This window comes from Chiloscyllium punctatum, chromosome 15, assembly GCF_047496795.1.
Source record: "Chiloscyllium punctatum isolate Juve2018m chromosome 15, sChiPun1.3, whole genome shotgun sequence".
NCBI lineage: Eukaryota > Metazoa > Chordata > Chondrichthyes > Orectolobiformes > Hemiscylliidae > Chiloscyllium > Chiloscyllium punctatum.
The window spans coordinates 73,776,058-73,792,568 of record NC_092753.1 but is presented as its reverse complement, the minus strand read 5'-3'; positions in this window follow the sequence as shown (position 1 = coordinate 73,792,568).

Sequence of the window (16,511 nt, the reverse complement as noted above, 5' to 3'; positions counted from 1 at the left end):
GAGTGGATGTTGCATGCTATCACAAACTTTGAACCTTATTTTAACATGTAATGAGCGACTGCCTGAGGACATCGATAGCTTGTACCCCAATGTTCCTGATGGTTCTGTGGCTCTCATGAGGATTGTGTTGGCCTCCCATAATCAGGAGACAGGTTGGGGGTGTGGAGGTGCGATGTTATTAGCCTCGCATACAGGAATTAACTTTCACCCTGAAAAGCCATCCTCCGGTTTTCAATGGAGGCATGAAGATACTGGAAGTGCTAAACCCCCTCAGAATAAATGGATCATGGCTGTTACCACAATATTGAGCATTCTCTGGCCTAATATTTAGTGCAAGGTTGCTTATGACAGTATGTTAATAGGTTTTTGTTTTGTCTTTACTCTGTTGTGGCATGTAGATGTTATCGACAAAGCCAGTATTTGTTTGTTCATATTTTTGGCATTGGCCTTGCTGGGCCATTTCAGAGGGTAGTCATGAGTTAACCACATGGCTGGGGGCATGGAATTATATATAGCAGTCACTGTTGTACCAAAGGACAGTAGTGCTGCTCTCCCATTTGAGAGAGATGATGGATGGTGAGTTGAACCTGAGGGTCACCATGCTTCAGGTGAGGGAGGGGGTGGGATCTTTATGGTGACATCAGCTGGTATGGGAATTGAACCCATACTGTTGGCATCACTGTGTAGCACAAACCAACTATCCAGCCAACTGAGCTAACCAACCCCACCCGACCCAACAAGTTATATATAGACTAGAATGGGTAAAGACAGCAGATACTGTTCCCCAATGGAAAACAGGATGGAGTTTTGTGATAATCAGTAATATTCGTCATGATCATTATTCCTGAGACTAACTTTCAATTCCAGATTCTTTTCTGAATTAGCTATTGTGGATTTGAGCAATGTCCCCAGAGTGTTTGCCTTGTTTTCTGTATTATTGGTTTAATGACATTACCACAATACCACCATCTCCCCAAATGTAGTGCCTTGTGTCCTTGGACCTTATTCCAATGTTACAGGATCCTTGCAGAGTCAGAACCTGCGAATGATGGCAGTGTGAACATCTGGAAATTCTGTGATCTCGCCAAAACCACATGCCCTCTCACCCTGTCTCTCCCAGCTAAAGGACAAAATGATACTTAGTTTCCATGGCACAGATGCTTTTTCATTAATGATCCAGTAGGGAGTAGATCATGGAGACTTGTCTGATATGTCCCATTCTACCAACCAGAAAAATCCAGATGCTCTAAACTGCAATGTTAACTATTGCCTATGCATTCTCTAACAGTGACATTGTTCAGACCCAGAAAGTAGGAGGCGGCCATTTGGCACTTTGAGCCTGCTCTGTAGTTCAACATGATCAGGGCTGATCCTCCATCTCAACGTGATATTCCAGCCTTCTCTCTAAACACTCACCGCCTTTAATATCTAAAAAAAGTCAACAAACTCTGTCTTGAGCATACTCAGTGACCTGGCTTCCACAACCTTCTGCAGTATCAAATTTCATAGGTTGACCACCCTCCGAGTGAAAGAAAAGTTTCCTTATTTCAGTCCTAATTGGCCAACACTGATATCCTAAGACAGTGGCCCCAGGTAATTGACTCCCCAATCATGGGAACCATCTCTGCAGTTTTGGTCTGGTCCTGTTAGAATTTTATACATTATAAGCTTTGCATGGTCAGGAAGGAGAGATAAAATCCAGAATGAGACACAGCCCAAATGAAGATATAATTTGGGGAATATGGAGGCAATGTGGGAATTCAGCGCAGAAGGGAAAAAATGTTTTTTGCTTACTTTGTTTGGATCATTGTTACAAGATTTTCTTTAAAAGGAAGAGGGACCCAGCACGAAACAGATAAACCATAAATTCATTGGTGATAGCAACTAATTTGACTATCTATTATAGATTATCCCCTACACCTCACTCAGGCCCTTCACAACCCCCAGACCTGATGTCTGGACCCAACTGACCCCTGACCCAACACACTTCCACATCATTGCCCTGACCCCTTCCTCCCACTGCTGGACCTAATTTGACATTTCTTCCTCTGCCGCATGGCCCATCCCATGTTCCCTCCCATCACACCCCCACCAACCCAAACCCCACTCTGGTGATCTAGGCCTGACCTAATCCACCCATGCTGACCAACCTGACCTAAACACCCACCCCACTGCCCTGTGTCCCACCTGAATGGACCTGGACCCAGCCCTCCTGTCAATATTGCTGATTTGGCTTCACTCTCACCTCAACTGACAAATGGACTTGACTCACCTGACACCCCCACCCCCCCATTGGATCTGCTTTAACCCAGAGACGCCAATGTATCTTAACACCAGATCACTTATTTGGCCTCCTTGCCACCGTACACTCTAGCAACCTAACAGCTTCCCACTTGTCATCCTACCCACCGGGATGCTTACCCACTTACTTAGCTCATTATGACGTAATCATTTGACATTGTGCCCCTGGCACTCTTGTCCCTCTCTAGGTGGTACTCTACCCAGCTGCCATCCTATTGACTTGTCCCCCTGGCAATTTACCTACCTGGCACCTGACCCAATACTCACCTGGCATTTTATCCTTCTGTCCACCTGATACCTTACTTACCTGGCCCTCTATCCATCTGGTATCCTGTCCTCTCAGCACCTGAACATCACACTTATCTTCTGTCTTTATAGTTTCACAACAGCTGTTGTAAACCATTTCACAGCTCACTGCTATGAAAAGGGGATGTGTCTTGGCTTCCTCTGACGGCTCTGCACCACAAAACAACTGTCAGGAAATGCAGCTCCATATTTCTGAAGTTCTCTAATGAGACTCTCCTCTTAGAAAAGCAGGGCTCCCAACTTTTGTAAACAAAAAGGAAGTGCTAGAGTGACAATCTGCAGAAAATCCGAGCCTTAGTATTTACAGATCAGATTACACTGTCTTCTCAAGACTCAATCTCAAGGATAGAAGAAGAAACTAGACCCAGTATAACATGGACATGTTATATGTGTTTTTGGATATGTCGTATTCACCTAGAAAACCATATTTCACACCATTATATGCATTATTACATCCTCTGACTGAAAGATAAATAAAGTTGGATGAAGAAACGTTGTTCACAAAGGGTTTAACTATTCAAAATAAAAGAAACTATTTCCCACTGTGAATGTATATAGAATGCATGGAGGTAAAACATGATTCACTGTGAGTTTGAGCAGAACATTTTGGTGTGCATTGCAATTGTCCGATCAGTACTGAAGCAGAAATATAGAAACCAGGAGCAGGAGTAGGCCATTCAGCCTTTTGAGCCTGCTCCACTGTTCGATATGATCATGGCTCATGCTCTACCTTAATGCCACATTCCCATTTTCTTGCCATATCGCTAGACGCCTTTAAAATCTAAAAAATTATCAATCACTCGTTGAATATGGTCAGTGACTTGGCCTCCACAGCCTTCTGTGGTTGACAATTCCATGGGTTTACTACATTTTGAGTGAAGAAATTATTCGTCATCTCGGTCCGAAATGGTTGACTGTACATCCTGAGGCTGTGTCCCCTGGTTCTCGAATCCACAAACCGACAAAAACATATTCTCTGTATTTAGTCTGTCCAGGCCTCTTAAAATTTTCTACATTTCAGTCAGATCCCCTCTCGTCCTTCTAAAACTCCAGTGAATATAGGTCCAGTTGAACCAATCTCAATTTATAGGACAGTCCTGGCATCCCAGGTACAAACATTGTGAACCTCCACTACATTCCCTCTAAGGCAAGTATATCCTTTCTTAGATAGGGAGACCAAAACTGCATGCATATGTTCAGGTGCAATCACAAGAAGGTTCTATATAAGTACAGTAAGACATCCATCTTCTGAATTCAATTCTTCTTGCAATGAAGGCCAACATATCAACTGGTTTCCTAATTGCTTGTTGCACCTGCCTGTCTATTTTCATTGATTAGTGTACAAGGACACCAGATCCCTTTGTATATCCACATTTCCCAATATATCGTCATTTAAATTATAATCTTCCTTTCTGTTTTTCACATTCACATATATACTTTCACGTTTAGCCATGTTGCACTCGCACACTTTTCTAAGTCAACTTGAAAGCATCCTTGCATATTTCTCAACTCTATCTTTGACTGTTCTGCGTTATCAGAAAACATTGAAATGTTACATTGATTCTCTCAGCAAAGTGCTTTCTATATGTTGTGAAAGCTGGGTCCAAGCACCAATAGTGTTTGGCTTGACAGTATAAGCAAAGCTTTAATTTATGCTCTATATTTTCAGAAATCAACAAATGATTAACAACTTTACTTTGTTTCATGTGACCTTTCCTAACTGGTGGAGGATCTCACATTAGCCTCACTGATCTGCAATATTGGATTTTCCTCTTGACTTGTTTGTAATAGCATCATTTAAAATTACTTTTGATAAGTTCAACTCATTTGACAAATCTTGTTTCTTTTATCTTGCAGTTAGATTGTACAATTTACATCCAATTGCCTCTAAATCTTAGGAAAAATACCTACAATCATAAAATATAAGAGACCCATCTTTAACATCTTTTAATATACACAAACATTTTAATTTCCTATTTCACTTTGTTAGAGTACATAACTTTGTTAGAATGCATGGAATTCTCAGGGGTAAGAATGCTACCACTCAATTCATGCTCAATGTTATACTTTGCACAAATACTTGATGAAAACAAATAACTAAATCTTGTGGATTGTTGAGGAACGAAGCGCAAATCCAAAGCTCATCAGGACAGAGTCACAAGAATGCCAAATCTCAATGAGAACAATAATTTGTATTGCATGAGAAAATTTTGCTGATTGGTTGACAAGTACACTCTGATTGGTAGAGACACTGGCCTGGACAATGCACTTGGAAATGATTCTCTGCCCAGCTTCTGTTCGTATTCGGAACAGGCAAATCAGCTCTGACTGATCAAGGCATTTTCTTGGGGAATACATCAGAAAATGGCTTTCTCTCAAGCATTTATTTTGTTGAAAAACACAAAATGCATGGACATATGTTTTCTATTTGCAAAGGATGAGGACCTATGCGAATATGAGTCATTTCTAACTAGCATAAATGAGACTCACAGGTAATGTTAAACTGGTTGTCTTGTCAGAAGGGAAAAGCCTATTGGTACTGCATAATTTTGTTTCTATTAAACTGTTTTAATACTACTGTCCATTCATGAGTTTGTGAGGTAAGCAGAAGGCAATGTCTGATTTGGGGAACTATTATTGTTTTGGCATGCTTTGGTATTAGGCTGAGAAAACAGAGCGGGACCTGTTTCCAAGATCTCCAATGAGGTCAAACTTACAAGAGCATGAAATGAAAGGAATCCCAGCTCTTACTTTGATAAGTGAGGATGGGCTTGCAGTAAACACTAATAATGAATGCTTTAGTGGGATTCCTCAACATTCATATCAAGGGTAGGGAGTTTATTTGATTGCTCCATTTCAAAAGGTACATTTAGTGTGGGATGAGGTCCATTAAGATGTGTAAGGAAATTTGTTCAGCAACTGCAAAAGGCTATGCAAGAGGGAGAAGGAGGGACAAGGCAGAGAACGGGGGTTGTGGGGTGAGTTCACACAGTGCTTATCCACCAGGCCAATGTTATGAGTGTGGTGGGGGGTCAAGTTCATCACTGCATAGCAAGACTCAAAACACATGAGCAGAAGGGCAAATTCAACCCCAGAATGCACTGGGAAATTCAATTAGAGTGACACAGTAAGCTTCATGAGCTACTCCTCCAACCAGAATTGATTTGCCTGGCTTGCATGCAAACAAAAGCTTGACAGTCAAATATTTCCTGACCCCCCATCAGCAGCAAACTGAGAGGGAAGGTGCAGTAATGGAAGGAGGAGATGATAAGAAAGAGCAAACAGAAAGGGAGGCTGCCAGGTCTGAGAGGAACAGAGGAAAGCAGCAAATGGATGGGAAAGAGGGAATGATGGTACAAAGAGTGGAGAGAGAGAGAGATGGAGGCTGCAAGTCAAATGAGAGAGAGAGATGCTGCAAAGGGTGGGAGAGAGATGGAGGTTGAAAACAGTCTGTAAGGGGACACAAAAAAGGAGTGAAGATGCAAGAGGAGAAGAAGAAAGTGGGAAACTACAAGATGGGAATGTAGAAGAGAGATGCTGCATAAGATAGCAAGCAGTTTTAAACTTGGCAACAAAGGACTGCTCAGCTAACTGGAATCTGGAAAAGCTGGAAGTTAGGCAATAAATTCCTTGCAAATCAATACGGACTCTCTAGTTTAAGGTTGAATATCTTCAGCAGCTATTATAATGAGGAGGGGAAATGTAGTGTATGGTTTTGTAATGAACGCTGTATTAACTGTTCAACTTTAAATCTGAAACTGAGACCAAGTGAAAAGGAGAGTTACTGACTTGTGCACAATTTGGAAAATGTTAACATGATATGGAAACACCTTACCCATCTGCAGAAGGTTTGTTTAGAGCAATGGCAGAAGTTTATCAGTTATTTTGAAAATACTATTTGTTGCTAACTTATGCCTGTTGCTTTGTGTCAATCCAGATAACGTGGGATCTAAACATACAGCACATTCCTTGTGTGTTGTGGCTTCAGGATTAATGGAGGGTTGGTTTTCACTGAGGATATTGATGGATTCTTTGAGTTCTGCTTCTGTACAGGTCAAATTCCTCAAGCCAACAGAAAGATAAAGGGCCTTCTTAATATGTGAGTGTGTCACTTAAGAAATTAGCTAATTAGAATGAAAAAGGTGTCCTGAAAACCAAAAATTGAATATTAATAATTGAAAAAAACATGAGAGGGATCCAAAGAAATAAAAATTGATTCCTGATCCTAAATTCTGAGGGATATGAAAGTGAGCAGTAAAGTTGGCAATGGTGGTAGGGGAGGCGGGGTGGGCAGGATGAAGAAACTAAGAATAAAAAAAACCAAGCTCCACAACTTCTATTCTTCTTACAAGGAGGTCAGGATCATTTCATATGGTACAAGCTACACTAATAAGGTAGACATCGTTACTAAGACTAGAAATTGCAAGCAAAACTCACCAGGTCCAACACATCTGTGGTGAGAGAAAGCAGAGTTAGTATTTTGGAACGAGATGCTTCTAGACCTGCTACGTTTCTCCAGCTATTTCTAGTTTTGTTTCAAATCTCCAGTATCCACAGTGCATTGTTTTAGTTTTGTTACTTAAACTACAGGGAGGCCTGTAGATATATGTTTTCACTGTACAAGAGGCTAAAGCCTTTCCCTACCCAAGACCCTATGGGTGGAGCTCAATACAATCTATAGCAGCAAATCCCAGAACCTTTACTTATACAACAGTATATAGCTAAGGAAGTGTAACTGCCCACAACAGAGAAACCCGGTAGCAGATATCTCTATCATTGACTACAACACCACACAACCCTGTCATGCCAAACTCTGCAAGACATGTCAGATCATAGACATGGACACTACCTTCGCACATGGCAGATACTCATGCGAATCAGTCAATGTTGTCTATCTCCTATGCTGCAGGCAAGGATTCCCCAGGCATGGCTTATTGATGAAACCATGCAGACACTGCGAAAACAGATGAATGGACATTGAGCAACAATCACCAGACAGGAATGTTCTCTCCCAACTGGGGAACACTTCAGCAGTCAAAGTCATTCAGCCTCCGAGCTATGGGTAAGTGTCCTCCAAGGCAGGCTTTGAGATACACAACAATGCAGACTCGCCCAACAGAAACTAATAGCCAAGTTCAATACCCATGAAAACGGCCTGAACCATGATCTTGGGTTCATGTCATGCTACATCTGACCCCACTATACTGTTCTATATTTGTAAAATTTTCCTTACGGTCCCGTTTTGATACCATCAGCTTGATAAATTGTTATGATCTCTCTACCTTTATTAGCTTGTGGGATTTTGGATTATCTATTACTTTGGTCAGACTCTCGGCATGCAACCCTTCTACCTATTATGTTATTCCAGCCATTTGGTTTGTCTCCAACACCACCCTCAGTTGTATTTTTTTTTTATCTCTCTCCCCATTGATCTCTCTGCCTATAAATGCTCTGCCTGTGTGTTTCTCTCTCACTTCTTCTGATGAAGAAGCAACACTTTGAAAGCTTGTGATTTCAAATAAATCTGTTGGAACTATAACATGGTGTCATCTGACCTCTGACCGTATTTTGTTCCTAGCATTGGTTTCTTCAGATCCCCTTGTTGCATTCATAGAAGTTTTTGAATTCTCTGCCTATTGACTGAGTGGATGGAATTTCCACCTAAACCTGTTTCTCCTTGTTGCCAAATAAATATTGAACACTTTTAGCAACACACCTACAGTTCAAGGTGTGGTCTGAATTTTTAGAAGACAGATAATTAATTTCTCAGAAGTTTGCCCTAAAGGTTCAGTTGTAACTGGCATTCCTAATTGTGAAATAAACTGGCTGTAATAACATCTTAATGACTTCAAAGCAGTTGAATACCTCGCATAAATCTGAGTGAATATCTGGCCTATTATTTGAAACATCAGCTCCTTGTTAAATATATTTGCCAATATCAACTGCAATCCTGTTTTGCCTTGATATAAGGCATAAACCCTAGCAAATGAGAACAACCATTGTAACACCAGATATGTTCCTAATATACCTGCTCAGAGATGTTATTGTTGACCTCTGGAGCAGGTGGGACTTGAACATGGGTTTCCTGATTCAGAGGGAAAAAGTAAGTACTGCAGATGCTGGAGATCAGAGTCGAGAGTATGGTGCTGGAAAAGCACAGCAGGTCAGGCAGCATCTGAGGAGCAGGAGAATGGATGTTTTGGGCATAAGCAGGAGAATTGATGTTTCAGAATGAAGGGCTTATGCCTGAAACATCGATTCTCCTGCTCCTCGGATGCTGCCTGACCTGCCGTGATTTTCCAGCACCACACTCTCATTCCTGCTCCAGAGGTATAGATGTTCAACTACACCACAAGAGCTCCTACTACATTGTAGAACCATATTGGACTCAAAATATTAGCTCTGTTTTTCTCTCTCCATAGATGCTGCCGGACCTGCTGAGTTTCTTTCATGTCTCCAGCACCCAGCTTTTATCTTTGGTTTGTGACCCTGGTTTTCAAGGACTTGGTTACACATTTCTAATTAAACTGTTCAGAAATGTTTTTATGTACCACTGGATAAGGTGAGATTTGGTCTAAATATAGGGACAGTACCACTGCTACCACTTTGCAATACAATTTCAATGTTGCAAATTGATTCCAAGTGTCTTTCAGCATTGGGAGAATTAACTACCTTGGGGACATATATTAGTCTTAGGTAGGACAAAAGAATGGACGATAATAATATCAGTAGTAATGACTGCATTATTTTCAGACTTGTTCTCACTCAATAACCTTCTGACTTCATATTATAAGCCTGACCATTGCAATGGGTATTCTTTGTTGTTTTTCAATGGTTATCACTTCTTAAAAGAGATATTAAGTCAAATCATTTCATCTTGCACTTTTAGAATTAGAATTTGTTTTATTGTCACATGCACCAAATGAGTGCAGTGAAAAGTTTGCAATGTCACCACTTATGACACAAGTTTAGGTACAGAATACCTAGGTATAGATACTTAGGTATTTGTTACAGAGTTGAAAGAATAATAAATAACACCCAGCATCGGAATACAAAGCTTTAAAAAAGTACTCTAATTACTAAAGAAGACCAGCAGAAGAATAAAACGTTTTTTAAAAAAGTACTTTATTGGTCAGAGTGTTGAGTATAGGGGCTGGGAGGTTATGCTGCCGTTGTACAGGACATTGGTTAGGCCACTGTTGGAATTATGAATGCAATTCTGGTCTCCTTCCTATTGAAAAGATGTTGTGAAACTTGAAAGGGTTCAGAAAAGATTTCCATGGAAGTTGCCAGGGTTGGAGGATTTGAACTATAGGGAGAGGCTGAATAGGCTGGGGCTGTTTTCGCTGGATCATCGGAGGCTGAGGGGTGACCTTATAGAGGTTTATAAAATCATGAGAAGCATGGATAGGATAAATAGACAAAGTCTTTTCCCTGGTGTGGGGGAGTCCAGAACTAGAGGGCATAGGGTTAGTGTGAGAGGAGAAAGATATAAAAGAGACCTAAGGGGCAACTGTTTCACACAGAGGGTGGTATGTTTATGGAATGAGCTGCCAGAGGAAGTGATGGAGGCTGGTACATTTGCAATGTTTAAAAGGCATCTGGATGGGTATATGAATAGGAAGGGTTGGGAGGGATATGGGCCAGATGTTGACAGGTGGGACCAGTTTGGGTTGGGATATCTGGTCGGCATGGATGTGTTGGACCGAAGGGTCTGTTTCCATGCTGTACATCTCTATGATTCTATGACTTTAGTCAAATTGCAGTCCTTTTCACCAAGTCCGCCAGCATGGAGCCTCTGGATTACACTGGGCCAAGTCTCCACACCATGCTGAGCTTCAAAACCTGAAGCCTTGATTGCAGTTCACAGGGGTCTCACCTCACATGTAGCGGCCTCTCGTCTGGTACTCACCTCCAGTCCAGGACTTGCCTCTTCACTGCAGCCTCCAGTCCGGGATTCACCTCCTTGTACCGCACCTTGATCCAAGACTCGCCCCTACTGAACTGTAAACAAAAATCCAACTTTAAAAAAGAACCAACAATCTATATAGTGTAAGTAGAAGGTGCTGATTGATTGGACAATGATGTTCGTACAGATGCAGCAGCAATTGTTAATTGTAATTCTTACTGATCTAATTAAATTCAAACTTGGTTATTGGATAACATTTACTAAATAATCCTAACTTTGCTAAGAATGCCATGAAGGAAAAGATTTAAGATTATGAACCAGTATGGTTCAGTTGTGAATACTGGAGGTATATATATATATATATATATATATTCAAACACAGAATGTGAGAATGCACTCACTGGCACTGATCATTGAACATTTTGTAACAGTGTGTCTCAGCTAGACTACTGGAATTGACAACAATGAATATTTGTGCCAATTACCTTTATGATTCAAGATCCACCCAAACAACTTGAGACCAGTATAGTACATAAGGAGTGCTACACTGCTGAGGCACTTCCTAGAAAATGTAGTGTTTTACACAGATCACAACAGCTTGATGTGGAAGATCGCTTGGGATTTTATCAAAGGAAGACAGTGAATCTCTACATTGTTTGGATCAATATCCAACTCTTAACTAAGATTACGTGAGAAAACACTGAATTAATCTGGAAATGAGTCAATGTGGATATCTGAGTGTGAAATTACTCCATGTCATTTGTAATGACCAACACAAGATTTGAGCTCTCTGCTAATTTAAGTGATATTAGTGTGTAGCCTAATGTTGAGGGTGAATTGTTACAAAGTCAACTTGCTCCTCTTAAAGACAAAATCCATTGTAACTGCAGCAAGGGTTGGGATTGTTTAGAGAACAGTTTCAGCAGAAAGAGAAATGGAAATAGTGCAAGATGCCAGAGTGTTTGCTCCATTGGGAGCTGTGCTATAGGTGGTTGTCAGGAGAAGAAGGTCTTTTTCTTCTCGGGTCCAGGAAGCTCTGCAGACAAGCATTATAAAAGTAGTGGAAGCAGCTAACTATAGATCCCAGGATGGCAGATGCAGATGCAGTACAACAACATTTTTAATAACATTAAGAATAGTCAAGGTCAGTGAAAGTATCTTTACATACCTTATCTGTACAAATTAAACACTAGTCTTACACACTGCTCCATTCATCACTCCCCCCCAGCACATTCTTTATCTTGCATAACTCATACCTAACATTCTTGGTCTCACCCCACACACTTAGAGTTGATCCAACTCTTACATGTACATCTCAGTTGCAAATACTGCCAGCTATTCAACAACATAAGATACTCAAGCAAAGACATCATAACAAGGGAAGTCAGGGACAACGTAAAAGCAAAAGAAAAAGCATACAGTGTGGTGAAGATTAGTGGGAAGCCAGAGGTTTGGGAAGCCTTTAAAAACCAGCCAAAGAAAACTAAAAAAAATCAATAAGGAGATGAATTATGAAAGTAGAGTAGCTAGCAATACAAAAGAAAATTGGAAGAGTTTTTTTTAGATTTCTGAAAGTAAGACAGAGGCAAGAGTAGATATTGGACTACTGGAAAATGAGGCTGGAGGAGTAGTAATGGGGAACAAGAAAGTGGCAAAGGAACTGAACAGGAACTTTGTGTTATCTTCATGTTGGAAGAAACCAGCAGCACACCAGGACTTCAAGAGAGTCAGGGAACAGAGGTGAGTGTAGTGATCATTAATAAGGAGACCATGCTGGGAAGTTGTAAGGTCTGAAGGTGGATAAGTCACTCGGATCAGATGGACTGCACTCCAGATTTCTGAAGCAGATAGCTGAGCAGATTGTAGAGACATTGATGGTGATCTTTCAGGTATCACTGGAGTCAGGGAGGGTCCTAGTGAACTGGAAGATGGTTAATGCTTAAGAACGGAAGAAAACAGAAGACAGGAAACTATAGGCCAGTGATCCTGACCTCTGTCCTTACTAAGATCTTAAAGTCCAGTATTAAGGATGAGATTGGAGAATACTGAAAGGTAAAGTAGAGCTGAGTCAGCACGACTTCGTCATGGGGGAGTCATGCCTGACAAATCTGTTGGCATGGTAATGCACAAGTTAGAGAAAGGAAAGCCAGTGGATGTGATCTATTTGGATTTCCAAAGTGCTATACAGGAAGTTGTAAAATTAGATAAGAGCCCATGGTGGTAGTGTCAAGGTACTAGCATTGATGGAGAATTAGCTGACAGGCAGAAGGCAGAGAGCATGGATAAATGAGTCTTTTTCAAGATGGCAGCAGGTGACTAGAGGGGTTTCTCAGGGGTCTATGTTGGGACCATAATTATTCACGCTATACATTACAATTTGGATGAAGGCTATGAGGGCAGTGTTGTTAGGTTTGCAGATGACACATAGGTAGAGAGCCGGTAGTGTTGAGGAAGCTAGGACATTGCAAAAGAATCTGGACAGGCTGGGAGAGTGGGCAACGTAGTGGCAGATGGAATACAGTGCAGGGAAACATGAGATTACGCACTTGGTAGAAAGAAGTATAAACTATTTTGTGAATGAGGAAAAGCTTTTGAAACCTGAAGCAGAAAAGGAACTGAAACCCCCAGTTCAGGGTTCTCTTAAGTTTAAAATGCACTTTTAGTTGGCAGTTAGGAAGGCAAATGCAATGTTAGCAATCTTTTCAAGTTGGCTGAAATGCAAGAGCAAAGGTCATCTGCTGAATCTGTTCAGATCATATTTGGAATATTGTGAGCAGTTTAGGGCCCCGTATCTAAGAAAGATATGTTGGTGTGGGAGTAGGCCCAAACGATGATTCAGGGGATGAATGATTTGTTATGTGAGGAGTAGTTGAGGACTCTGGGGGTGTACTTGATGGAGTTTAGAAGGATGAGGGAAATCTGATTGAAAGCTAAAGAATACTGAGAGGCCTGGATAGAGTGGACATGGAGAAAATGTTTCCACTGGTAGGTGAAACCAGGATACAAGGGCACAACCTCAGAGTGAAGGGACTATGCTTTGGATCTGAGACGAGGAGGAATTTGTTCAGCAAAAGGGTGATGAATCCATGGAAGTCATTGCTACAGAGGGCTGTAGAGACCATATCATTGAGTGCGTTTAAGGCATAGGTTCTTGATTGCTAAGGGAATCAAGCATTATGGGGGGAAAACACGAGAAATGGGTTGAGAAACATAGCAGCCATGTTCACACTTGATGGGCTAAATGGCCTAATTCCGTTCCTCTGTCTTATGATGTTAAGACCACTCTTGGCATTTTGCACACAGTTTTGGTCTCTGTATCTGAGGAAGGATGTTCTTGCTATAGAGGGACATCAGGACTGACATATGAGGAGAGGTTGAATTGGTTAAGATTTTATTCACTGGAGTTCAGAGGAATGAGGGGGAGGTCTCATAAAAATTGCAGTAAAATTCAATCAGGACTGGACGTGATCAATGCTGGAAGAGTGTTTCAATGGAAGGACAGTCCAGACCAGGGGTCACCATCTAAGGATACAGGGTAACCCATTTGGGACCGAGATGAGGAGAAATCTCTTCACCCACAGAGTGGAGAGCCTGTGGAATTCATACCATAGAAAACAGTCAAGGCCAACCATTTTATTATTCCAAAAAGGAGTTGGATGTGATACTTGGAATGAAAGAAATCAAAGGATATGGAAGAAAAGCCAGGTACACCAAATAATGCCTGGGAAATATGCAAACACTTTGACCAGTTCATTAATCATAAAACACATTTAACCAGGTGGTCTTACTGTATGAGACAAAGAAAGTACTGCAGTTCAATATGGTTTTATTAAAACACTTACAAGTTAAAGAAAATAATATTCTTACACAAATTGAATTACCTTTTTTTCCAAACTAGGCTGATTGCCTGAAAAGCACATATACTACCTTCTCTGGTGAACATAATTGAGTTGCCGGACCCATTCACTGAGCTCCGTCAACTGGGCAATCAGACTTATTTTGGTACGAAAGTGGATCTCACATGGAGGCCTCACCAGCTGAGTCTTTGTTTAGGGAATGGCAGGCATCCCATTTTATTCTCCCTTTCTGAACCCTTCTGGAATATTCTCTGATTTCAGCCAATGGGTTACAACACCAATGAGATTAGGCCAAATCATTCTTGTTGTATCCATCCCCTTTCCAAGGTATGATTACTGCTCAGAGCTAAACTGTGTGGCCAAAACTGAGGAATACACAAACATATTGTTTCTCCCTAATGCTCTGTCTGAGTACATCTTAATGAGTTTTGGGTAATAACAACTCTCCCATTGTTAGTGTCAAGTACTCCTTTTCATTTTGCAAAACAGATCAGGGTTGGTCCTTGTTTGCTTTTGACTCGTAGTAACCTTGGCCTCTTTACATTCCATCAGGCCTTGTTTGTCAGAAAGTTTAGCCAGTTTTATGTTGGGTCCATTTGCTTAGGCCATTGGCTACTTGGCCATACAGGCTATTGAATTGGATGATCAGCCATGATAATAATGAACAGCAGAGCAGACCAGAAGGGCCAAATGGCCTATCCCCACCTCTATTTTCTTCATTTCTATGTAATTAATGGAAAACAGGCAGGGTTACATGTCATCGAATAAAAGAGGGGATGCTGCTTCCATTTTGGAGAAATCAGTGGTGGGATTGAAACCTTAGAGGTAGACCTAAGAGGTTCTTACCTACATCTCCTTTTCATATCCACTTTCTCCTCATCCTGTGATCTCTTCTGATTTATTAGGTGTAAATGGTGTAAAACTACAGCTCCTGTTTTCCATCCTCTGCCCTATCTCATCCTGACCATTATGCCTAGATCCCTTCACATGTACAAGGAGTGCCACTGGTCACTGCTCTGGGAGAATGCCATATGCAGGAACATGGGGTGGCATGGCGACTCAGTGGTTAGCACTGCTGCCTCACAGCGTCAGGGACTCGGGTTCGGTTCCAACCTCCAGAGACTGCCTGTGCAGAGTTTGCACATTCTCTCCGTCTCTGTGTGGGTTTCCTCCAGGTGTTCTGGTTTCCTCCCACAATCCAAAGGTGTGCAGGTCAGGTGAATTGGCCATGCCAAATTGCCCAAAGTGTTCATGGATGTGTAGGTCAGGTGCATTAGTCAGGGGTAAATGTACAGTAATAAAATAGGGGAATGGGTCTGGGTGGATTACTCTTCATGGCCTGTTTCCATACAGGAGGGATTCTATGAAGAATAAATGCCATAGTATAATCTGACAATCACCAGTACTGATACAAACATCACACACTTTACAGGGGAAGATAAAGAGGCAGGACCTGCATATAGTATGCCATTGAGCTGCAGCCAAGTGAGGATGAAAGGATTTTATAGCTGCTATGGTCTCAGACAGGTTAGGAGAGGAAAAGACTGATGGGCACACACTTGGAAATATTTGTTACATTGGCCTGTCAGTGAGAAAATCTGATGGCACTGCCAATGAGCACAGTGGAATCTGGCTTCCACTTGAGACAGGTCTTTGCATAGAAATTAGAACCATTCCTTTTCAATGCAGAACTTACACTTATGAACCAGACATAGTCAAAAATCACATGACATCAGGTTACAGTCCAACAGGTTTATTTGAAATTGCAAGCTTGTGGAGTGACACTCCTTCATAAGGTGTAGTGAGAGAGGGCTCACCGACACCGAGCTTATAAGCACAGAAATCAAAGGATTGTACAATTGGAGTAAGTGTAGTGAACAAACTGAAGATGGCAGATGCAGAATTCTGCAAGAAAGTAGATGCAATTTTTGATTGATTAACATGCAAATTCAGAATCTGTTCCAAGTCACTGCCCAGAGATAGTTAAAGGTTTTAGCAGTATCTGCCTAACTTTCCAAACTTCAATCAGGCATCGATACAAAAGGGGACATCTCAGGTCAGACACTGAATTGTAGGTGCGAGACCTTGTTCAGAATCTGTCTCTGAGTTTTTTTTCTGAAAGCAGGAACTTATCAACG